This window comes from Opisthocomus hoazin, chromosome 13 (assembly GCF_030867145.1).
Source record: "Opisthocomus hoazin isolate bOpiHoa1 chromosome 13, bOpiHoa1.hap1, whole genome shotgun sequence".
Taxonomy (NCBI): Eukaryota; Metazoa; Chordata; class Aves; order Opisthocomiformes; family Opisthocomidae; genus Opisthocomus; species Opisthocomus hoazin.
Window position 1 is genome coordinate 17,121,283 of NC_134426.1, and position 25,174 is coordinate 17,146,456.

Consider the following 25,174-nt stretch of genomic DNA (forward strand, 5'->3'; position numbering starts at 1 on the left):
TGCTTTGCCTTTAGCAGCTGCTGTAATAAACTTCCCAGAAAGTACCGGATTCACAGCAGTGTTACTAGAAACCCGAACAGAAATGGAAATGATCTATCAATGCAGCAAAGCAGGGAGATAAGCCCTGCCACAATAAAGAGAGACTGAAACTAGGCTTCCTTTCCTTGAGAGAGAAAATAAAAATTTCCTTCTGCATTTCAGGGGGAAGGACGAAAAGGGGGGGTGGGGGGGCTGAGATCTGATTACAAATATCTCAAAATTCCTTCTGCATAAAATTCCCTTAAAGAGCTGCCAAGAAAGCGAACTCTGGGAGATGGCGTTGGAGGTGCAGCTCTCGGCTCAGCTGAAGCACACACGGCTTTGCCGATGACAAAACATTTTAATTACGACTCGCCTGATGTCTTCCACATTTGGAAACGGGATTCTTGACACACATAATATACCCCATGCTGACACGACTATTTGGCAAAAGCTGAGCCTGTGATCTCACATTAATTGCTACACAAATATACTTATTGTGGGCATGGGTTTTATATGGCTGAAGCCTCCATTTGCACATGTTCACAATAAAAACACTTCCCCCCCTCAAATAACGATTAACTTTTTTTTTTTAGAGGCCTTTTTTTTTTTTGTGAGATGCAGTTTTAACGGCATGAGAACTGTCTGTCGGCTTCCATTACCCCTTTGTTCTTTTCGTCTCTTGCTTTATATGTATTTTTATAAGCCTTTTAAAACCAAGTCTCCCCGTTCCTAATTCTTCTCTCTCTTTACTTTTGTTTTTATTGTAGGCCATCAACAGAAACTGAAAGATTTCACCAGATTAAAGATGCGGCTGTCACTTGAAAGCAAGTCCACTGATAAAGACCTTATAAAATCTCTCCATTTCTTCCACCTAAGGCCTTTTGCGGGGAGACAGGAGGACAGCGACATGGTGCCCCTTCAGCCGTCAGCTGGAGGTGCGAGATACCCAACAGCAGGCAGGACTCACCTCGCCCCTTATCCCACCAAACCCAGGCGAACGCACGCGAGCATCAGCCCCAGCATCCGCAGAGATTGCCCCCATCATGGACCTCTGAGGTCACAGCTCCCACGATCTCGCGCACGGAAACATACAGCAAACAGATCTCAGGGGCCAGAGGCAGGGTGGGCACAGGGCTTCCCATCTGGTGTCTCATCGTAGAAAGACCTGGGGCCTTCACCTGGTTGCTCACTGAAGACCCCATGGAGGGAAACCAGGCTCTATCCTCGGATCTTAAACCCCTTGCCAAGCAAAACTGTAACAAAGCACCAAAATTCACCATTCTCCAGCTCAACCGTGGCAGATGGTAGCCGGGCCGTGAGCTACTAACTCCAGTGTTTTGCCCAGTGATCCTGAGCATCCCACCGAGTCCCCGTGAACCCTTCCAGAGGCAAAGCAATAGCTAAACAAAGCCATAAATCCCCATGAGGCCGAGGAAAATCCTAACATGCAGCAGGCTTGGAAATCCCAAGCTGAAAAACTTTTTTGAGGCTCGGAACTGTTATTTCCATTGCCCTGCTCAGAGGAGGAAGGCTCTGAATGCCCCTGCAGAGCCCCCACGGGGCTGCCAGCAGATGAGGGTCCCCACCACGCCCCTGCTGCCCCCCCCCAAAACCTTCACTGCGCAGCAACAGCTACAAATATTTGGGTTGGGTTGTTTTTTTTTTTTTTTGTTCAGTACAAAGAAACTGTTTATTTAGAAAGATGAAGGAACCAAAAACACCAAAAATCCACTCTTCTGGTAAGGCAGCGAAGCATGCCCGGCCCCGCTTGGGTGTTTGTGCAGCGCTGCCGTGCACGCAGCGAGCTGGACGCAGCCTCCTTCCCCACAGACACCGTCACAGTTCTCCCGTTGCTCGTCTAAGAGCTCTCAGCTCTTTTAAACAATGACCAGTTTGTTCCCCGGGGTGGCATTTCCTTCTGATTCATCCCGCCCTGCCACAGGCGTGCGAGGGCCGGGATGCTGACACCAGGAGGACACGCTCACGTGCTGGCCTCGGCACCGCAGCCAGAGTTTCCACGATCATCAGGGTTGGTTTTTTTTTTTACACCCTTCCAAGCGATGCCCAGCCCCACGCGGGTGCCAGGGCAGTTTTTCCACAAGTTGAAGCTGCTTCTTGGTGGAGAACCCAGTTCCCAACCCCAAGTTTTGCAGAGAGTCACCGCTGTGACGGCCTCTCAGAGTGGGAACTGGGGACAACGGCAGTTTGGGGGAGAAGCCAACATCGTTTCTTTTCAGCAAGGCAGAAACATCCCCCTTGAACGCCAGGATGCCTTCTCCAAACACAAGGCTACCACAGCTGTTGGAGACATAAAGTGCTGCATTAAAATGTTTCATTTTATCGCTGCTGACAGGGAGCGGGATAGCTGAAGGAATCGGTTTAGCCTTTCCTCTCCCCCCAACGCGGCCAAAAACTCACTGAGAAGGGTGAAGCCTTTTTACTTTAATGCAAGTTCATTTTCCAAAGGGCAAGCATGCCTCTAAAAAGGTTGCAGGCGCTTCCCCCCCCCGCACATCTACAGGGCTGCCAAGTCATAATTTTAACAACAAATCGTTTTATTTGCCCTTTTTTGTCTTAAATCCCAAGCACTTGAGATTTATGTAATGTATGGGGAGCAGTCTTCATGATGGGAGCGAGTTTTCACACGTGATGTTTGTGTGGTTTAAGCTTTACTCTGTGAAGGAGCGGTCCAGCAACCAGCATGCAGGCAAAGAGAGCAAGATGAAATATTTTCGGTCCCCGGATTATTCGGTATCTAACAGCGTTTGACTGGCGGGTGTTGGCCACATCGTACCCATCCAGCCACCCGCACAGTTTCGATAGCATCTGCAGCCTGGAACCTCACACTTCATCTGCAGCATCCGCGGCCCGTTGGTGCAGTCCAACGACAGGATTTGGAACAATAAATTATCTTTTAGAAGTGGCTTATCATGGAGACGCATTCAACTCCATGAGCTGGACCAAAACCAGCTCCACTGGCTGGAAGTTCAAGAGAGGGCATGCACATTCACGATTTTTTTTTGACCATACAATTTTGGGGTTGCGAAGCCAGACATTAAGCTGGCTGAAAGTCCAGTCCTGCGAAGCATTCTGAGTTGGCAAAGTTTTGCTACTGATTTATGTGGCGCAACAGCTCAGGGCCTGGGATGCATCCATAACATTCGTTCCATCTGTCGTCAATGCCGATTCTGTTCTCCACCGCTCATGTTGGCAGGGCTTGATCCGAGGTCTGGGGGGGGAGGAGAGGAAAGGGGATGAGACAAGAGGAAGCAAAAGCCTCCCATTGGTGCCAGTGGCTTCACAGGAGGCCTCAAGTTCTTCAGATGCCTCTAAGCATTGTTGCTGGAGTGATAATCTTTGGCAGTCCATTTAGGAGAGGAAGGGAATGAGTGATCACGCTGATTTTCAATAGGATTTCAAAATCGATGCTCAGCAACAGTCTCATTTCAGGCCCACACATGCCTGCACTAATAAAGTTTAAAGGTCCAGAAAACCGTATAGTCCTCTTGGTCTCCCACCCTTCTTGTTCCTTCCAGGCAAATCTTCTCTACGATCAATCCACACTAAACACCAACTCCTTTCAGAGCAGTTAAGGAGCTTGCTAATCTGTGAGTTACCTTCCAACACTATGAGCAATTCAACCCAAGAAGCAAAGCGAGTGTTTATCTTGGGCACAACAAAAATGTCCAATCTGCCCTGGAGATCTCTGGCACGCCTGGGGCTTGCTGGAGTTGACAGGGCTGGAAGCTCCATCCGCAAAGCAAGTGCCGAGCACCGCGCTGGGATTCACACCAAGCATAAGAGGCCTCTTCTGCAGATAAAGATAGCTGGAGCAGGAGCCAGGCTGCAAGCCAAGATGCTCTTCTCTCCTCCTCCCCCCTCCCCAGGTTTGGGAAGGCTGGGGATCGTTGTCTGTCCGCTCCCCCCCCATGCACAAGCTGTATCCACGGCCTCGGGGTGGGGCCATCCTCTCTGCTGAAACGCTGATGAGGCGATTCACCTCTGAATATTACCTTCTGGTTCTTCGCTGTTCCAACGCCTCCGACATCTACAAAAAGCTGGAATTTCCTGCCAGCTCAGTGGTGCAATTTCAAATGCTTTTTGGTTTTCGACTGCGCTCTTTAATCTCCAGCCAGCTGGGCCCATGCGTTAGCGTGAAGGCTGAAAGCTTCAGAGCTTTGGGCAGTTAGTTTTCCAAAGATCTCACCTGTGGGTGGAATGGTTTGCTGCAGCTCTGCACTAAATTAAAAAGAAATGCACACGCAGAAACCATGTGTCTGAGCTGCCGTGTTCCCATCGCAGCGCGGCGGGAAGCTGCAGGCCAGCTCCGCGGACCGATTTCCCTTCCAGGGAGGGAGAAATGCAGATTTAGCTCCTTGTGCCAAGAAGGGCAAGGAGCGATCCAGAAGAGAGAGCTGCAGGGGCTGGCAGGCACAGCGCGGTGCCACGAAGGTCCTTCCCAGCCCCTCCATCGGGGAAGGACAGGAATCGAATTAACCTGCCTCATGCGGGCATCGGGAGGACACCTTAAAAGAGAATCACAGAATGGTGGGGGTTGGAAGGTCCCTCTGTGGGTCACCCAGCCCAACCCCCTGCCGAAGCAGGGTCACCTACAGCAGGCTGCACAGGACCTTGTCCAGGCAGGTCTTGAATATCTCCAGAGAAGGAGACTCCACAGCCTCCCTGGCAGCCTGGGCCAGGGCTCCATCACCCTCAGGGTGAAGAATACACCCCTTTTCAACGTTTGTCCCACTGACACATAGACTTTGCTCCCCATTTTCCCATGAAAGCCGCGGTGAAAAAGGATCGTAGTTTATATGAAGGCCTGGGCAAGATGTTTCACAGCTCCAGACGACGGGGACCAGATCCTCAGCTGACACAGAGCGACATTGTTTCCGAGAACTTCGTAAATTGGTGCCGGTCCATATCAAACAAGGATCTGCTCAAGGAGCATACGTGACTAAAACAAACATATGCACCTGCTGGAGCCACACAGAAGTATTTGAGAATTAATCTTATGACGATAAGCCAAAAAAAAGGTGTGTGACAAAGAAGAGAGGGAAGTACGAAGGTCCTGTTACCCTGCTCACTCTACCATTTCAGAAAAAGAAAATCTGTTTATACAAAGAGATCTGACAAGAGCCACAGCAAAATGGATGAGGAGCTGAATACGTAAAAGGCAAAACCATCACTGAAAATAAATTCAATTATTTGGTTTTGCTTAGAGAAGCAACAAAGTTTCTGACATGTTTGTTATTCAGTCTGTCATTAGAGCTGAAAGATGTCTCAATAATGTTGAAGTTACATTTTTAACATCCACTCTCCTCCAAGCAGTTTGCATATTTTCCACTACGTTAGCTGATCAAGCCATTAGTTACAGTTACTTAAAAATAAATGAGCTCTATATTTTCCTTCCTCCACACTCCCCATTGTGGAGCTCAACAGCAGGGGAGGGGGGACAGGGAAGAAAAGTCTTTCGTTTGCAATAAAACAACCCAACAATAATGGGAAATGCTCAGGTTCAACTGCGGAAAGCGAGTACGCCCAAGCAGATACAGCAGAAGAATCTCTCATCAAGCAAGGAACTGATAAGGTCCTAAACAGCAGCAAAACATGCAAAATGAAAACCATATTTGTAAAAGAAATTGCAGCTGGAGGTTGACGGCATCCGAATAGATCCAGCAAGAACAGAGGCAGGGTGGAATTTCGTCGAGTGTGCTAATACGCATTTACTTGCCAAAATGCGTTTTAACTAGAGCTATTCTTTCTGCTCTTTACCCTAATCCTCCCTCCTCCCCATAAAAAAATACCATCAAGTCAGTCAATTTTCATGAAAAGGTTTCTGTTTTTACCTACTACAGAAAAGCAGGTAATATTCATTCTTCTATCCCCTCTTCCCCAAAATTCAGCCATTAAAAAAAAAAACAAACAACACCAAAGCAAAACCGACAGTTTATGTTTCAACTGTTGGAAAACAGAATCTGAAAGCAATTTTGGTTGTTAATTAAGCTTAAAAAAAAAAAACCCAAACCAGCAGAAGATGAAGATCTCTTCTTCTGTGCACAAAATAAAAGCAGCACGTTTTCCCAACTATCTGTGAACTGGAGAAAAAAAAACCCACTAATGAACTTTTAGGGTAGAGAAAAATCCGAGCACACCAGGAAAAAAAAAAAAGCACTTTGCACTAATAAGTCATTGGGCAATTCTAACTGAATCCAGGCTTGATTGTGGGATACAGATTTATCCAATATATTGACCACTGGGTCGTAAGAACAGCTTTCACACCCAGCACAGAGCAAGTCTCCAACTGCCACCCTCTCCCTACGGCAACATCCCCACTGAGATCCAGTCAGCTCCGTTGTGCTGCTCTCATCGGTAGCTTTATCAGAGGAATTAAAAAAAAAACCCTTGCTGCAATAGATAACCTTATCGTTGGTCTCCCAAAGTTCTCTCACGTAATAATCTACAGGTTTTAGCAACAGAGTCAGCCATCTTTGCACCCAAACCTGCAGAAGAAGTCACCTCTCTCCAGGCGATGTTCTCAGCTCCTATGGTGTCAGCAGTGACTACGGAGCACCACCAGCTCACCTCTCCCATCACAGCAGCAGGGCTTCCAAAGTTCACCGTCAACAGTGAGCCACAAGCTCCTCCAAAACCAAACCATTTCCCCATTGGATTTAACAAACAGCTCTTTACGTGAAGATATTATGATGAACAAAAAAACTAGTCATAGTTGCTAAAAACCCCCACAACCCTGCAAACCAGCAGTGGTCCAGACTATGGCTTGGAAGTCACTGCATCAGGGGTTTCTCCCTGACTTTGGGGCATGCGCTGCTGTCACACGTCATTCAGTAGCTGGGGCTTTCCAACTCGTTTGCCAGTGGAAGATGATGTGACTTCCAATATGAGTCTCGAAGACCAAATCCTAATAGTGCTATGCTGCAGACCATTCTTAAAACATTTGAGGGTGCTTACAGATCTTTCAGAAAGGCCCTACTTGTAGGGGAAGCTCTTGCCCTGTTTGAGAGTATTCCACCCCACAAAGTCCCCTCTGCTCGAGTGCATTCTGGCTCTGATGCTTGCTTTCAGAGCAACTAACACCCAGGTTTCTGCAGGTCCTGTAATCCAGTGAGATAGGGAAGACTCCCAACATCTGCACATCAGACACTCTTCTTTCAGCTACATCCCAGCACAAACTCAGTCACTGAGCTTTCAGGATGCTACCGACACACCGTCCAACCCCTGGAAATCACAGGCGGTCCAAAGTGCTGTGCTGGGTCCTGACCAGTTGTCCCATTCCAAAGGGACAGTTTTGGGGGTCAGCCTGACTTAGACAACCCACACGAGTCCCACGCATGCGTCCTTCATCTTAACCGCACCCTCGATGCTGGGGTGTGAGAATGCTCAATCCCCTCCAGCTACAGGGGAATTCCCAAGCAGATGGTTAAACTGGATTTCCAGCTTCTCTGTAGTAGCAGAATGGGGGTAACTCATCCAGGCGGAGGTACAGAGCTGGTTCGTGTTGCCCAGTGCTTTGTGCTCTGAGCAAGTCACAGGTCTATCGGTCACCAGAGTCTCATTAGCTACAGATGAGGTCATCCCTTGGCATCCACAAAGCACCCCGAGACCTTCACGCGAGTCTGGTAATTATGCAGAAATACTGTATAAATAATGAAACATGTTATGGAGGTGCAGCAAGTTTTGGCTGGGGCGGTCATAGGTACCTTCTAGGAACTGGAGACTTGAACTTCACTAGAAACCCTGCAGAAATGGGTACCTAATTCTCTTAGACCTTCTGAAGGTGGCAGGCACATTAGTACCAAACTGTCAACTCCTGTACTTCTGGAGTTCAACGGCTCCTATGGGGCAGGAGCAGCAGGCAGCAAGTTGAATGCTATGGGCTTAAACCAATGGCCTGTAAGTCAATAAGATTCAACAAAATAAAGTTGCTCATTTTTTGCTGTCACTCACAGGCTGCTGCAGTGTTGACTCTGCAGGGTGGGAGAAAGGAAGAAGAACAGAAAGTACGTGAACAGAGAGAATGAGACATCAAGGGGAGACGGCAGCAGCGGACACGGGCCAGCCCTTGCTGACGGGTGTGAAATGAAGGTCAGAGATCTGGGAATATTTCCTGGAACAGCGGTGCCAGCCAGGGAAAGAAGATCTAGGACCTCCTGTCCTCCAGTCCCAGTCCTGGAAACCCTCTCTGCATATGCAGGTCTCCAGCAGCTGCTCCTTCCCATGGTGGGAGGAAGGGTAAGAAAAAAAATCAAATCAAAAGGTACTCAAAACAAACCCACACCAACAACGAGTCTCTCTGCTTCAGCTCAGACGTTTCTGATGGAGCACAGTAAGCCATTTACGAATGCCTTTCCTCCCTAGGCTGGCTGCATTTTCACAGCTTTATTACCTTCGTGCAGTAAGACCCCAGGACAGAGAATCAGAAGACCTGTCCTGCTATGGATTGGGCCTTGACATGCAGGGCTAGACCCAGCTTTTCCTTTCTCTTCGCCATTCCATCCCTAAACCATAACCGGAGATTAGCTGTATCCCTTTGAGACCACTGGGGTGGAAGGGAAGAGAGAAGGTGAAGCACTCCTGCATGCTTCATCCTTCGTTTCGGCAGCAGCTCCACTCCCACACCTCAAGGCTACAATCCCCATTATTGTTTCAGGAGCGCTCCTCGCTGGAAGCGGCCATGCTTTTCCAACTCTCCACTACTTTTTTGTAGGGACATCTGGAAGGACTATAGAAATATGTTCCCTTGAACCCCCAGGGCTTTTTGCCTCTATTCTCAGCACTAAATCCTAGCTCAGAAAGCTTTTCTCACAATATTTTCCATGTTCAGTGTGTAGAAGGGCAGAAATATGTAGTACAGAGAGCAGCGCAGTCTACAAGAATCCTCAAGGCTGTTTGGTTGACAAGTTGGGGGGCTTCCTGCCTCCCCCCAGGCGGATTTGACCAGGCCCATCTAGTGTAAACACCAAAACAAATCTAAAGCCCACATTGAGCTAAGACATTTCCATCTTCTAGCAACAGTCCAACCCCTGAATCACTGGGGGGTGTCAGCATCACAGGGGGATTAAACACCCACACGCAGCTCTGAACCTCAGGACTAGCACTTCTCTTTCCATTTCGTCCTGCTCTGAACCCATGAGCAAGCACCGATCTTTGCCATCCACTACCAGACCTCAGCCGAAGATCCTAAGCTTGGGTCAATAAGCTATATTGATTCATATCAGTGGAGCTTTACAGGTTTATTTTAGCTGAGAATCTGGCCACTTATGACTTAAACAGTTTTCTGAATTGTATCCAACAGGAAATCCTAAATCAAGAACACTCTGCATTTTGAGAAGATTCCTCCCCCTCAGATCCAAACCCAGCTAAAAGTTTTGTAACTTTTTCCATTTTAGGAATAAGAGGCTTTCTTCTCATATCTTCCTCTCCTCCCAAACAAATAATCAAGTACACAGGAGCCCAAAATATTTTTCCCCCTCTGTTCACTTTAGTCAGCGAGCCAACACTGAAGCCAGCATGTTTAAAACTGGCCAGCTGTGCTCCGACCAGCTGACACTGGAGGCCACAGCTGGGACAGCCAAATCGGCAATATTCCAGCTGCAAACAAATGAGGCAACACCTTCGGAGAATGGATCAAACTCGGGGAGATGGCCGCGGTTCAATTCAGAGCTTCCCGGCTGCTTTGCCAGTGACAGCTGCTGGCGAAGGCCAGATTCTCGGCAGGAGCAAACTGGTCGCGCTGCTTTGAGTTCCCTAGGTGCGCGCCACTTTACACCAGCGGAGAACATGGCACAACCTGGTTCGTGTTTGGGCTTCGCTCTGCTGTCTCCCTGTTATCACCCTTCATCTACAAATAGCTGCACTACAGGAGAAAGAGAAGGAATAACAACCAAAATTTGTCTGGTCCAGAAATGGTTTCCTGGAACTAAAGTCCCTTTTTTTTTTTTTCTTCTCCTGAATGGAGATAAAGTTGTTCATTGTTTGTCTTGGCTGCCTGTAAACTCCCGCTGCTGAGAGCAGCCTTTGATCACAGGGGCTATTGGGACGCTGACCCCTGACAGCCAATCCACTCCCTGCTCCTTCAGTCTCACCAGCCCAGGCCTGACTTCCTTTTGCATAAAAAGCCATAAAACAAAAAAATTATGTGTACATTCTCCAACAGCCCTTGCAGCAGTTTCGGCATCCTGATCTAACTAGCTTACAGACAACTTCAATATCAGGCTATTCCCTTCCTCGAGGGTTTCTACGATGGGAACGGGGAAGGAGGGATTCGCGATCTCGGATGTCCTGCCACGAACGGCAGCAACTCCATCCAAGCCTGCAGTGCGACAAATGTGCATCAGGGTGTATCTAACAAACGGGCTCTTTATAAAGGACAAATCATAGCTCGGTCAGATGCTGCCAGAACTCAACGTTTATTTCGCATCCCACTTTTCCCACTGAAAAGTTTTTGGACATTCTGTAGGATTTGGATGTTCCTGTGATCTGCTCAGAGCTCGCAGTTCTAGCTGGTTTGCTGCACATCCAGAACATTTTTACAGCATGTGTTGCCCAACCGCAGAGGCTACAGGCACAAAGCACATTCTCTTCTGACACCTAGCAGTGAGTTTTTCTGCGTAAGCCAATCTGTAACGTGACTCATTGCTCCCACACTTCATGGAAGTAGCAGGCTTAGTTTATTCCAGCATACCCCAGCAGGGACAACCTTCTTCCCAAAGCACTGGATTTACACAGCTTGTGTAAATGACCTGAAGCGTGAGCGCGACCAGGGTGATGCTTGCCAGAGAGTCCAGCGGAGGGCTACGAGGATGAGGAGGGGACTGGAGCATCTCTCCTACGAGGAGAGGCTGAGGGAGCTGGGCTTGTTCAGCCTGGAGAAGAGAAGGCTGAGAGGGGACCTTAGAAATGCCTCTAAATATCTGCAGGGTGGGGGTCAGGAGGATGGGGCCAGACTCTTTCCAGTGGTGCCCAGCGACAGGACAAGGGGCAACGGGCACAAACTGAAGTACAGGAAGCTCCAGCTGAACACGGGGAAGAACTTCTTCCCTCTGAGGGTGACGGAGCCCTGGCCCAGGCTGCCCAGGGAGGCTGTGGTGTCTCCTTCTCTGGAGATATTCCAGACCCACCTAGACGCGGTGCTGTGCAGCCTGCTCTGGGTGACCCTGCTTCAGAGGGAGGTTGGACTGGGTGACCCACAGAGGTCCCTTCCAACCCCGAACATTCTGTGATTCTGTAATTCCCCACAGAAGATGACAGCTCAAGCCCCGTCTTCCTCCCCAACACAACAACGTGAAAAACCAGTGCAGTTGACCTGTGAGACACATGGTAGTAAGCAGAGATTTTTAAGAAATAAGAGGCACACATCTCTGTAATATCTTTTTATCTACCAGCACAAACAAGTGAGCTTTGAAATCTGGGGTGGTAGAATCGCTCCTAGCTGGATTTATTAGCCACCCTCTTCATCATTGGACTCAGATGATCTGATATGTATCAGATGATATCCAGAGGACTCAAATAACATCCTTATCATCTCCTACTTCTGATCTGGGAGTGAAGCTTTCATGTGCTTTGCTCTTGAATTCCTGTATCCCATCTGAGCTATTAACCTCTCCAGTCCAAAATCAGTGTCACGCACACGTGCAGCAGCACAATTATGTTGGCTTAAAAAAAAAAGTTCCACTGGTGCAGAAACACATGACTGTCAAGCTACCACTTAGACTAGAGTCAGGAACAAGATGCGTTTATTTTGCTCTCCGTTTTATCTGATACGTTAGCTATGAAAATTATCAGACAAGCCAAATGTTCAGACTAACATCTCACTGTTGCATCTGGCCACAGAGTTTGAAGTCAAGTTCCAGTTAGCCGTGGCCTGAACAAATGCAACGGTCAAAAAATCAGCTAATTATTCCCAGTTCACACATAATAATACCAAGGCAGAGGAGGGAGATACATGACTCGTCTACAGTTTCTCGGAAAACTTGTAGCAAGGCCAGGAAGAGAATCTGGTGCTTCCATAAGCTAGTCCAGCTCTAGCCACAACATTTTACCTTCCACAGCAAATCACCTACAAAATCTGGAAATACATAGTTAAGTCTCCCATTTTGGTGAAGATGAAACTATCACTGGGGAGTACGGGCGAGAACGATTAAAAATCACGAGCCAAGTTCATCTCTGCTCCTATTTCAGCATCCTGGCCATAGAAAGACATTGGCTGCGACTCACACGTTCACAAACCCAGTGCCAGTGATCACTGCCGTGTATTTTTCCCGCACACATCAAAACTCTTCCCAGCCCTTCTAAGAAAACTGTAAAACCCACAAAACCTGCAACATACCACAGCAGAGCTCAGAAAGTATTACCAGTGTCCTAAAGCGGATGTGTGTTATATAAAAATACTCAGAATGACAAAATACACATGTAAATCAACCCCTTCTCAGCCCTCCTTCCCCCCTCCCCACCCCAACATTTTTTCTCCAACTATTCCAGGCTATTTACCCAAACCTCGTCATTTCAGAAGATCAACGCTAGCTACGGGACAAGCACCTGCATGAATCATTTGGATGTCACAGCCCCATCGCTGACTTTAGGAAATCAAAACTAGGACTTCTAATCCCAAATCTCTTGACACTCTTTACAGTTGGGTGCGCAATTCCCATAAAGAGAAAGACACACCCAAAATCCAGCAAAATAAAGACACATGAAGGGTCTGGCTGTGGGAACACCGTGTCTAGGATTCTCATAAACACACGTTTTTCTTGTTAGACTCTTACCAGTATATGTAATGACATTGGAAAAAAAAAACCCTAAATAACGCTCCACAAAGTCACTCCAGGATGACGCTGCCATGACAAAGCACCCTTGTGCCACTCTACTCATTTGCAAAGTCATCAGTGAAGTTCCCCCGGCTGACCAGGAGGTCAGATGTGTAACAAACTGAGCTCTGACCCTCCGGTTCCCTTTAGTACATACCCAGAGCCAGAGGGGATGGCAGGAAAACAGCTGCTTTCCCTACCGGCTCCGCAGCTCCAGAGGGGGCTCGGGCTGCTGAGCAAGCCATAGGGATTGCCTCAGGCTTGCGGGATGGAGAGCTGGACCCGCAAGGGAGGGTGGCATGAGGGTCACTGGGAGACCTCACAGCTCCCAGGACTGAATGTCAGCTCCTAAAATAACGCACATCCAAGCAAGGCACAGAAGCTAACACACCAAGCCAGAAACTGCCTAAAACAGGCAAAAGGAAACCCAGAAATAAATATTCACTTAAACCACACTGTCCTCCAGAAATTCACACACCAAATGACTGCATATGAATTGCTCATGCTCTAAGAGAGTAGGGCTTTGAGCACCTTTCGGGAACGTTGGAAACTCTTATTCTGTTCTGTCCACGGCAAGAATCGCTCACAAGGGCTCTGTTGGTCAGATAATTTGGCACCAACAGGCTCCTCCTTATCAAAAAGAAAGTGGCTATGTTCAAAGCTACTAGAAAGTTTAACTTTGCCCCTCTACTATCGACTTTAAAGATCAGGGCCACAGACATCAGATGGTACAGCCTTGCTGAGGAACTTCAGAGGTTCAGATGACACCACTGTGTTGAGTTCAGCAGTTCACAGAATAACACAGAATGGTCAGGGTTGGAAGGGACCTCTGTGGGTCATCTAGTCCAACCACCTGCTGAAGCAGGGTCACCCACAGCAGGCTGCACAGCACCACGTCCAGGCGTGTCTGGAATATCTCCAGAGAAGGAGACACCACAGCCTCCCTGGGCAGCCTGGGCCAGGGCTCCGTCACCCTCAGAGGGAAGAAGTTCTTCCTCATGTTCAGACAGAACTTCCTCTGCTTCAGTTTGTGCCCGTTGCCCCTTGTCCTGTCGCTGGGCACCACTGAAAAGAGTCTGGAAAGACTGAAAAAAAGTTCAGTCTTTTGGAAACGAAAACAGAAAGAGTTCCTCCACCATCAGCTGACTGTAAAAAACCCAAGAGCCAGACAGATGTCTAATTGCAGGCAGAAATTGTGCAAATAAATAAATATCCTTGAAGATCTGGACCTGGAGTCCATTTTCACTATGTGACAGTTGGGTTTAGGCATCTTTCTGCTACAAGGACTTCACATCATTTTTACAAAACCTTCTTCATTCCTTCTCTCCAACTATATAACATGGTTCATTGCAGTTCTGATTCTAAGGTCTCCTTCAGCTCCCTCTCGAACAGTCAGGTTCAGAGGAGGCTCTTCAAAAGGTATTTTCAGGATTCACACAGTTTTTAGGGAGCTGCTTTGTGAAAGACAACCAGTGAGGTAGACCTGACCGATGCCATAGTACATGCTGCGAACTGGAGGATGATGAACACCCGTGGACTTCTGGGCAAGGGCTCTTGCTTCCAGCTCGTCAGGACACACAGATGAGGGAACCATGTTATCTCCAGGAAGCTGAGCACTAACGAATCTCCCCGTACTCAGCCGGGACACAGCTCATCCAGATCCTGCTGTTGGCTCTACCACAGAGCTGCCGGATGGCCAAAGGGAAATGACTGCTCTATGCTCCGGTTTCCTCAATCTGGAAAATGGAGGCGCTGATCTCAAAATCCTGAAGGAAATCATGCCACAAGCAGATCAAGAAATAGATGGCACCAAATCAGCATTCTGCGATGCTACACAGTTATGACACAAAACAGCAGGATGTCAATGCAATTTTAAAGTGATGGAAAATACATTGACAGAAGCCTTTTAAAGTGTAACCGAGAAGAAAACGGACGGAAAGACCACGAGGGGAAAGCTGGGAATGCTCCCTCCTCCATGCCCTCCCATCTCAGCAAAACAAAAACGTAAGTGAACTACAAGGGGGACCTGTTGTTTAAAATCTGAATGGAAAAATCCAGACAACTCTCCCATGGCACTCACGGAGCAGAGGTTAAGAACGAGGGGCACAGTAGAAAGAGGAAATGCAAGATAAGCTGCTTAGATTCACATCTCCCCACTTCCTCTGCTTCGTAAGAACTGGGTCAGATTATAAACTTATGCAAATGTGTTTACTTTACATTTTATTTTGGTCTTAGCCACGCAGTTGTCAGCCTGTATCAACATGTCAGTCCGTTTGTGCAAACAATCCTTCCTTCACGGAAGGATTTCAGTAAAAACAGACAAAATGTTATGACATGCAAAAAACTTCCTAAACACGACAATGAAAGAAAAGCCACTAGAAGAGGATATGTTTTCCCTACCAATTACACAGCTTAAACCAAAAGAAATCCCCAGTACGTTTTTTTTTTCCCAAGGATAGTACGGTATCGGATCGCATTGCGTCATGCGCTGTCACGAAGCACCACGCTCGCAGGGTGGGTGCAAGGGAAGAAAAGCAAAGCCCATCAGCTCTGCCCATGTGCACTCCAAGCCACCCAGCACCACCAGCCTCTCCACCTCTTCCCCGTGTAATATCCACGGGTGTGAGAGGGATGTGGAAACAGCCCCCACAGTGATTAGCAGTGGGCACAAAGTTTGGAGAAATATTAGCGCGGGTGCAGCCCTTCCAGTCCCTCCCAGAGGATATAAGGAATGGGTGGGAGAAGACGTGGGAGGACTGAAGGTGGTTTGATGGTCGAAAGGCAGCTGCAGGGAGCAGGGACAGGGTTGGACCAACACGTCAATGTTACGTTTGCCCTGGAGACAGCCCTCGGCCCCTCTGCTTCCCCACTGATGTGGCAACATCTGGCCCCGGTCTATTGTATTCTCCTTTCGCGCTGCACCAGTCTGCAGCACGCAGGACTCCTCCACGCTCTCCTAGCTGCACAGCACTGGTGAGGAAGACCACGGCATCACAGCTTTGAGGCAGTGGTGTGCGGGGTCTCCAGCAACATGCTTGTGGGTCACAGGGACAGAGATGAATCTCAGGCTCGAACCCCAAAGCCTCGTGGGTGGGCACACAGGTTACGCAGCAGCGACGCAGCAGTGCAGCACCCTGTGCTGCCGAAGCCCAGGGGCCACGCTGGAGCCGAGATGCCCTCAGCCAAAGCCACCACCTCCAGATCATCCATTTTTGATCCCTTCTCCTACCTCCCTCATAACCACAATTTTATGATGCCTAGAGGCAATCAGAATATTAAAAAAAAATCCGGACTGGCTCCTTACACAGTTTGCCCAGACGTGACCGAGTCTGAGGCCAAGCAGGGAAGTGAATCTGTTTCTCCTGGTTCTTTTTCCTACTTGGAAGCGCGAGTTTGCTTTGTCAGAGGCATCTGCTGATATTTTCTTCCAGGAAAAGAGAAGCAGCGGAGACTTCACCCCTGCTCAAGTGCTGACACTGAACAGGTCCTAAGCATTGGCAATTGCACAGTGCAACAAGGAGTAACGGCCCAGGGCTGCAGCTACAGCCACCAACTCACCTGAGCAAGCCAAAGCCCCTTTTTTTCCAGAGCTACTTTGCTACTCCCACAAACGAGGCTTTACACCGTCTATGCAAGGTGAAGTGCACCGTGCTGTTGTTGTAAGGCAAAATAGTAAGCAATAATTTAAGAGAAACAGCCACTTCACTGCAAATTCCATAGTGCTTGGTGCAAACTCCAACACGCCTGGAGCTGCCAGCCACCGAGACCTGCTACCAGAGTCACCAAGGAACCACCCAGGCACTTGGCACCAGCTCGGCTCTTGACGCAAGGTTCAGCTATGACTAAGGCGAGGGCACGCACATCCATAGATGCCTTCAGCTAGGAAACACTGATTGAGGCCTCTCCATTACCCTAGGAGCTCTCAAAATCTTCCAACAAGTAATTAAAAACATTCTGAGCGTGAAAGCGCCCCGTCCGAGACGGAAAGCACGCTAACGGCAGCTCCCAGCTTACCTCTCCTCGCTGCAGAGCTCCCCCAGGCAGCTGGCACAGCCGGTATCGCTGCTCGGGTGCACCCAGCATGGCCGAGGAGCCGTGGCCAGGTCTCCACCAGCACGCTACGCCCGCTCACAGGCAGTGTTGCCAGATCCCAGGCAGCTGTACCCCGCTGCAGCCCTGGCCCCGCTTCCCCCTCGTGCTGCGAGGCTGGTGCTCTGTTTCTCCGGAGCCTACAGAGGGCATCGTGGGAAGACAGTGGAGGATTCCCAAATCATCCGTGTCTCAGCTGGCGGGTGGGTTGGGTGGACAACTCGGGTGAGCTGCCCCGTTGGCGCTGCCCTGGACTTTGGGGGCGATGTCCCGGGGCGAGGAGCCGCTGGAGGCGGTGGGGGAACACCCAAGTGCTCGGTCTGCAGGGAAATGGACCCAAACCACGAAGAGAAAAAGGTTTGATCCCTCCCCTGCCAGGCGGGCTGGGTCTTTGTTGCAAGGGATTTCAGCTAATGTAATGAGAGTGGTAAGGGCACCGAGGCTAGCTTATACACAGGCTGCAATCTTGTTACTGTCAGCAGGCTGAAGCTGCCTGGGGTCAAGAATCACTAACTAATTACTAAATGAAGTGTAGCTTTCGGGGCTCAGGTCCTCCTACTCTGCACATGCAGCACGTGAGAGCGGAGGTGGCTCGCTCAGGCACACAGCAGTGCCCAGCCAGCTCGGCACCCTCGGACATTTCAGTCGCGGCTCACCAGCGCTCCTGCCCTAAGAGCTGCAGCGCCGGCACAGACAACCCAGCACCTTTATTTGCCACGCCAGAGGCGAACGCTCAATGCACCTGCAGTGACCAGTCCTGCAAGGTGAGGCGGCCAAGGCTACCAGATCGCTCGCTGAACACAAGGGTTGCATTCTTCCTTCTTGCTGAACTGCCTGGTGAACGTTGGGGATGTACTACGCTTGCCTGGAAGACTCCATTGCTGGTCAGAGCAGGAACAGCGTTTTCTCAAGCTTTTGTCTAGTGTTCCTCAACACTACGATGCAAGAACTCACTTCTAAGGGATGGTAGCCTTGGTACCTACCCACCTTTTCAGGACTACCTCCTCTCGGGTGGCAGCAAGATCTGGATTCTAGCACGGGTAGAAATCAGTCACTGCTTACTCTAGAAATAGCCCTGGAACAGGCTGCCCAGGGAGGCTGTGGAGTCTCCTTCTCTGGAGATATTCAAGACCCACCTGGACAAGGTCCTGTGCAGCCTGCTGTAGGTGACCCTGCTTCAGCAGGAGGGTTGGACTAGAAGACCCACAGAGGTCCCATCCAACCCCTACCATTCTGTGATTCTGTGAAATGTAGGGTTTCCCATTCCCTGCCGCAGACATTCACATCATCCAGACTCAGACGAGATACAGGCTGGGGTCTGCCCAGGGCTGACCCCTCCTGAACAGCACCCGCCCAACAAAAAGTTGAACTGTAAGCAGTTCATTTAATTCTCCATCTTATTAATTGAAACTTTCACGAGCTTTGGAGGAGATGAGGTGGGAACTGCTACCTGACCGTACTGCACCAGGAGGGAATTTTAAGAGGAAGCACAAACAGCTCTGCAAGCCACAGTGACTTCTGTCTCCTGCACGCTGCCCAGGCTGGCACGGCAGAGCCCAGGAATGAAGCAAAAGCACCATGCTTTTAAAGACCAAACCCAACATATGGCTCATGCATTTGAGTCCAAGAGGCGGCTGAAATTTCAAGCAGTCCAAAGTCTCGGGGTTTATCTCTGCAGACTCCCCGCAGCTGCTGTAAGACCTGGCCCGTCTTCAAAACTGGAACTGCTACTGGTAGTTGTGTTCCCAGCCTATTAGAGGGAGAGGGTCTTGGCTTTCACCCAGGCTCGCTGAGGACCTCTTATCACATGAATCTAAATTAGAAAACCAGGACAAGACTTCAAAGTTATTGATAAAAGGAAGCCAGTGACCTAATGTCATTTGAGTTTTCAGGCTATGCATTTCCACGGTAAGAACATTTCTTTTGTATATTTTGGAAGAAAATATGTTCTTTTTCCATATAAAGTTCTCAGAAGAATAGTAACACTTCACTTCTCAAAATACTCTCATCTCTTCAGCATAATTTAAAATCTTCAGTGAAGTTTTGCAGAGTTTCACATCAGGCTGGAGTTACCAACCACTGAAGTCAACCGAGCTCTGGCAACACCACATTTTCATTTCCCACTGAGGGATGGAAACGTAGCTTTAATTCTCTTGATTCATCTTCCTGCCCGATTCTGTGTCTATGGGCTCTACTATACCCCTAAGATTCAACAGAGATGAGATGTGAACCACGCCAACCTTGCTTTCATTAGCATTAAGAGTCTCCTGTCCCCCTCCCCACACTGTCATTCACCTTCCCAGCCTTTAAAAGTTTTGTCTGCTCCTCGAGAGAATAAATATGCTTTGTAGCTTAACCTTCACTCATCATAAATGGGTTTTGGCAGACCTGTGAGGGCACAGGCAGAGCAAACTGCACAGCAGATCGCTTTTCCATGTGGAATGGCACTGCTACCGGGCAGTAATACCTCTGTTCGGCGAGGGAGAAGATGACTCATTTGAAAAGAGAGAAACCACTCTAATACACCAACACCGAACCTGCACCGAAGCTTCAGGTGAAGGTTTAGTTGTAGCAGCGGTCACCGAGCCACCTGAGCATTGCTCTGGATTCCGTGAGCTAAGCGGGCAGCACCGTGGCACCGGTGCAGGACTCGGCTGCGACGGGAGCACTACGAGCCTGCAGGTCACTCAGCAGCATGTTACGATCTATAGAATGTACGTCGGTAGCTGGTATTAACTTGCCTTCAGGAAATATATCCTTAGATATATTTCTATCCCAGCTCTCACACAGAAGATTTCGGGGTGCATCGCTCTAAAGTTACAGACGCCTTAGTTTCATGCATAAATAAGGTCCCTTTTTTCTCTTTACGGGTCCTTTCACCAACCATCCATCTCCAGCCGCCTGCTACGGCAGTCATTTGGAGGAGGCTGTGGTTAGCCATCAGCAGTCACAATGCCAGACTTGTCTCCTTGAGCAAACGGAGACACCGAGATTTTCTGAGCTGCCTCAGGCTGTGCAATTCTCCTCCCTTTGGAAAAGAGAGCAGTCCTGTGCCTCTACCTTACAGCTGACACTGTTGTTTCACCTGAATTAAGCCAGGAACAACTAAAGCGAATAGATATATCACAAAGGTCCTGTATTCAGTGTCTGCTACGTTAAAAATGCAACAGGAACATCCTCTCAGAACGAGCTTGAGAAGTATTTTAAAAGCAGAGCACACCATGCAAGGTAAAAGTATTGAGTCTTAGAGGTGTTGAGAGAAGGATGCAGCAGTCTCCTGCTGGTTTCCGACATAAACCAAGTCTTGAATTGCCTCTGCTCTGCTCCTTTCCCTAAGCCTGCAGATTATTTAATATCAAAGGGGAAGCCTTCAACCTGGCTGAGAAACTGCAGGAATTCAGAGTGACCTGGAGGGAATTACAAGAATGCTGCTTGCTGATCAGATTAAAGGGAGAAGTGGTGGGGCTCCCAAGGGTCTTCTTATTCTGCCTTCTCTGCCTACAATGCCGTGCTTTGTCTCTGCTTTCTGCTCCTTAAAATGCTTCAGGTTACTGCGCTGGAAACCTCGCTGCCTCAGGAGCCTTGCCTCCATGCCCATTTCACCGGGACGCCAGGAACACCTGGAAGAAGTGAGACTGAGGGTGGACACTCCAGTGCCAGCCCTAGCACATATTTCTGCTTCATGTTGCCCCCAATATGATCAAAACAGTAGCATGCCCTTTTCTAAAAGAGCAAGAGTATTTAAAAACATTCATTCACCCTCCTCAAGGCCAAAGCTGCAAATCACGCAATGAAGAAGGAAGATATCGCTGATGTTTTTTGCAAGTCCGCAAGATTTTTGAACTAGCAACCTGGGGCTGGCCTCAAGGGAATATTTTAGCAAGAGCAGGGATGCACAGCACTCTCCTCATTTGGGTATTTCCCCCTCTCTCTTTAGGGCCAAAGCATCATCTGGTACCTCTCCACTACTGGCTGCCTCTCCAAAGGAGAAAGCTGTCCTTCTTGAGAAATGCCTGCCAAAAGACTTCACCAAAACCATATAACGCAATTGGAAAGTTGAAGACAAGTGTGGTCAGTTATGTTCCTGCCGAATTAAGCTGGCTCAGTAGAGGAGGGTAGAAGCAGAAGCAGAGTACTTCACCAACCAGTCAAACAGAAGGAGGAGACAGGCTGCTAATGCAGTTGTTGTTCACGCGCTAGAAGCTACGGGAAGAGTGCAGAACGGCAGAGGTTGGTTTGACAGACTGTTACCTCACAGTTTGAACAATTCCCTCCAGCTCTCTCAGAACTCCAAACTGCAGGGTTTTTATTCCTCCGAAGAATCCTTTTTAACACTAAGGGCCATTTAATACATCTGACAGACCAAATACAGATGGTCCATCAGTTCCACCTTAACAGCAACTTCCATCAAGCAGTTCCACTCTGCATCCACAGGTCAATGCCTCTCGCTCATCTCCCCAGTGAAATCATTAGTTAAAAAGGTAACTATGTGGTTCTGCTTATTCTACTCAAAAGCCAAACCCAGGATCCAAATATGCCCAAATTTAAGGAAACTCATCAAATTCTACTGTATGCCACAACTGTCCGTGACTCACTGCTACTCCTAAGCACCTCTCAAAGGCAGGGCATGTTACGCCAAATCCATCCCTCAACTCCAATGATGCTACTTCAGCAGGATAAATCTGACTCACTGAGCCAGGTGCCGAAGGCCACACGAATTTGCTGCACTTCCTCCTCGTCCACAGTTCTCTCTCGTTCCACCCAACGCGTTTAGGTAGCAACTTCTGATGGAGAAGCCTTTGATCTCCGAAATTTCTGCTCTGTTTCTGCAGTGACAAGTATAACCCGTGTGATTGTGAATGAACGCTATTGTGTTCCCCTCATTGCCTCCTTCCCCAAATTACTCCTGCCTACTAATATTAGCAGAGTGAGGCCATCAGCACAGCTTCCACCTACCTTGAGAGAAAGATTAACTGCAGAAATCTGCCTTCCCCCCCAACTCCTGGAAAATGAACTAACTTAATGACTTGGAACGATCCCCTGAAGGAGGGCAGGTAATTCTGGGGCTCATCACCAGGATGAGGACGCTCTGGTTTACCAGCCACCCCGCTCATCTCTGCCTCTTTCAAATGACTGAACAGAATATTTCCCTTGTTTCTGTTTTGATCCCTACGTCTGCGTCGTTCTGGTTTCCACCATTAGTCCAATGTGCAAAATCAGTCTCGCTCCATCCGCCTCTGTTCCCGAGGAGAGCTTTCAAGGGGGATAAATTGGCATTGCAGCAGGGTGTAAATGGGTGTGAAACGCACAGAGACGAGAACCCGGCTGAACACGCGCTGCAGGGCTCGGGGCGTTTAGCGTGCCGGCTGCCTCGGTGGCTTCTTGGGGAAAGCACGGCTCCGGGTGAGCAGCACAGCAGGGCTTCATCATTACCCGCTGTGAAACTCAAGAGGGGGCAAAGCAAAAAAATCAAAGGAGAGCGGGAGGTGAAAAGAAGGCAAAAGGGTGCCTTCAGGGCTCCTTTCATGCAGCTCACTTCACGATCGACCAGTCAAGGCTCCTAAGCAGGAACAGAGACGCCATTCAGGACAAATCTGGATGTTATCCCAGGGCACCAGGGACACCACTAAAGGGAAAGTTTTGACAGGTGAAATGACCTTAATATAATTAGCCCTGCCAGCCCCTCCTTCCTCTGCCTCCTTCACCTTGCCATGAAAACGGTAGTCTTTTAATGAGATCCTATTTCCCCCCGTAACACAATACTGCCAGTTCTCCAATCTCTTGCTTGCACGTTTCAGATGGGACATACTTGATCTCCTCTGCCTCCGCTCCCCCTCTCACGCCCAGTGAGACGGACATCTAGAGATATTGCCATTGATTCTGCTCCTCATGACTGGGGTGGGGTTTTTTTGTTAAAGAAAAGGCTGAAAGGAACCCCAGTAATAGAATGATTTGGCCTACAACTCAGATCCCCCTTGATGAACAATCAGACACAAATGTCAATAACAATTAGATTGGCCGAGGGCTCCAGTCACTTAGGACTTCAGTTTTCCATCTACAGTGCTCAAAATGAAACCCTCAGTACTGTGATCTCCAAATCAGGTTTGGCATCGGGAATGAAAAGACATCAACAATAATATTATTAAAAGGCTGATGGCAGAGTAAGAGCAAAAGACAGTCAATGGGGGGGGGGGGGGGGGTGGTGCGCGCGTGCACATGCGCACATAGAAAGGAAATCAAAAAAGTGAGAGCTGATGCAAAAACCCATCAAGATATGAATCAGTCCTGCCTAAAGAATGATCTAAACAGCCTCAGACTCTCCTCCCAGACACATTCTGCTCCTCTGGGCTTTAAAATTTCCACCTCCTGCTGTCCAACGTATCAAGCACGGGAAGCAAATGAAGGGAAGGCGGCCCTTAAGTGCAGGCTGTATTTTTTCCTGTTCCTAAATTGTAAATATACAGTGGGGGCAAGAAATGCCCAATCTAATTAAGAACAGTTGAGAAGTATGGAGACAGGGTCCTCCCAATGGGAATGCTGCAGGTTAAAGAGGTTAAAAAGTGGAATGTTCTGTCTAATGAGGGAAGTTTAACATCATGAGCACACTTCCCACTGGTGAGGCACGCTGGGAAGAAGGGATTAAAGACACAGAAGACACGGCTGTAGGGCAAGAGCAGGTGTGTGCTTGGCTTCAGCGATGGCTGAAGTAAGGGCAAGGTGTTTTAAGGTTTGCACCTCAGGGTAGCGGCTCAAAACGTGGTCCTGAAGGGATCCTGCATTGAAGCCATTATCCTAAATGAAAAGCCAGCTTGCCTTGCTTCCCTTCCCTCTGTAAGCGTGGGGCTCTGAGACGTGGCTGTGCCACCATCAGCCCTTTGCTGCCTCTACGAGGGGGACTCCAAGCTGGGAAATAAAGCAGTGCTAACTCCACTAGCAGGGGTACTGCTCCTCAGAAGAGGCAATATTGAAAATATTTTCGTTCTTGGTTCACCACACACGAGCTGGAGTACAAAGCAGCTAAGTCTGGACTGACGGTCACGGTAGTGGACAGCAGGACTGACCCATAGCCCGCTGTGCCCCAGTCGTGGGGATGCACCGTCTCCCACCCCAAACGCCCTGTCCTTTCCACCACATACGCAGGCATGGAGGGAACGGGCAGGTCCCCTCCAGCCGAATGGCCGGGGCACCGGGACGGTGGCACACTCCGCAGCCTCCCTCTGTCCGCTCCGCAGACACAGCCCACAGGTCTGGGAAGGAGACAGGGAGATGTCGCAGGGTGAACGGAATAGAAATCACACTGCACGGGGGAGATGAGCATCAGGCAAGGAGAAAAACCCTGAGGACTGGAGATGCAACCCAAGGGATCTGAGAGGATGAAAGCCATCTCCACAGAGATGCCTGCGGGCTCTCAAGCAAAGCGTACAAGCTGTTTTCTACAATGCAGCTCTTGCAATGATGTACACTAAATGTACCCACTATTTGGAGATTTCTGACAGCACACCCAATACCACAAAGCGAGCCCGCACCTGCATGGAGCATGTGGCTGTCGCGTTACAGCAGGACCTTCCACCCGCTACCAGCACCTGGAAGACAAAGGTCTCCCGCTCCCTTGGCCATGCGTTAGCCATAAATAGACACGAAACCAAACAGGAAGGCTGCAAGGTGCAGTTCTTCACTTACGCAGCATCAGTGCCGGATAAAGCACTCATCAAACATTTTCTAGCCAAAGGACCACCTCCCCTTTTGGGTGGAAAACACAATCCATGAGCAGTCTGTAGCTCAGGATAACTAGACGGCTGCAGGCACACAGAAAGAGAGAGAAGGATGAATAAAGCACTTCAGTTTTGGTCTTTTTTTTTTTTCTTTTCTATTCTTCTATTGTGATTGCACTGAGCTTTTTAACCAGGTGCAGGGACTGGGAGAAGGTTGGATTTACCCTGCTTAGATGTCCAGGTCTGCAGCTAACCCCTGTGCTGGGGAAGTCACCTGAAGCCAGTGTAGCAAGAGGGGCAAAAGGTTGAGCACCACTAGTGAAACAATTTAATAGCTTTGCTTCAATTTACCTGAAAGGCCTTCACTATCAATTCTTCCAAAACGTGAAGTGTGTTAGCCTGTATGGCAGCTAGTTAAAAGCAGAGAAGACATCATTTATACTTGTTTACTTCTTACTGGAATTAAAACGTTCTCAGTAGGTTTTTTGAGGGACATTCACCACCTTCTCAAGGCATAGGGAG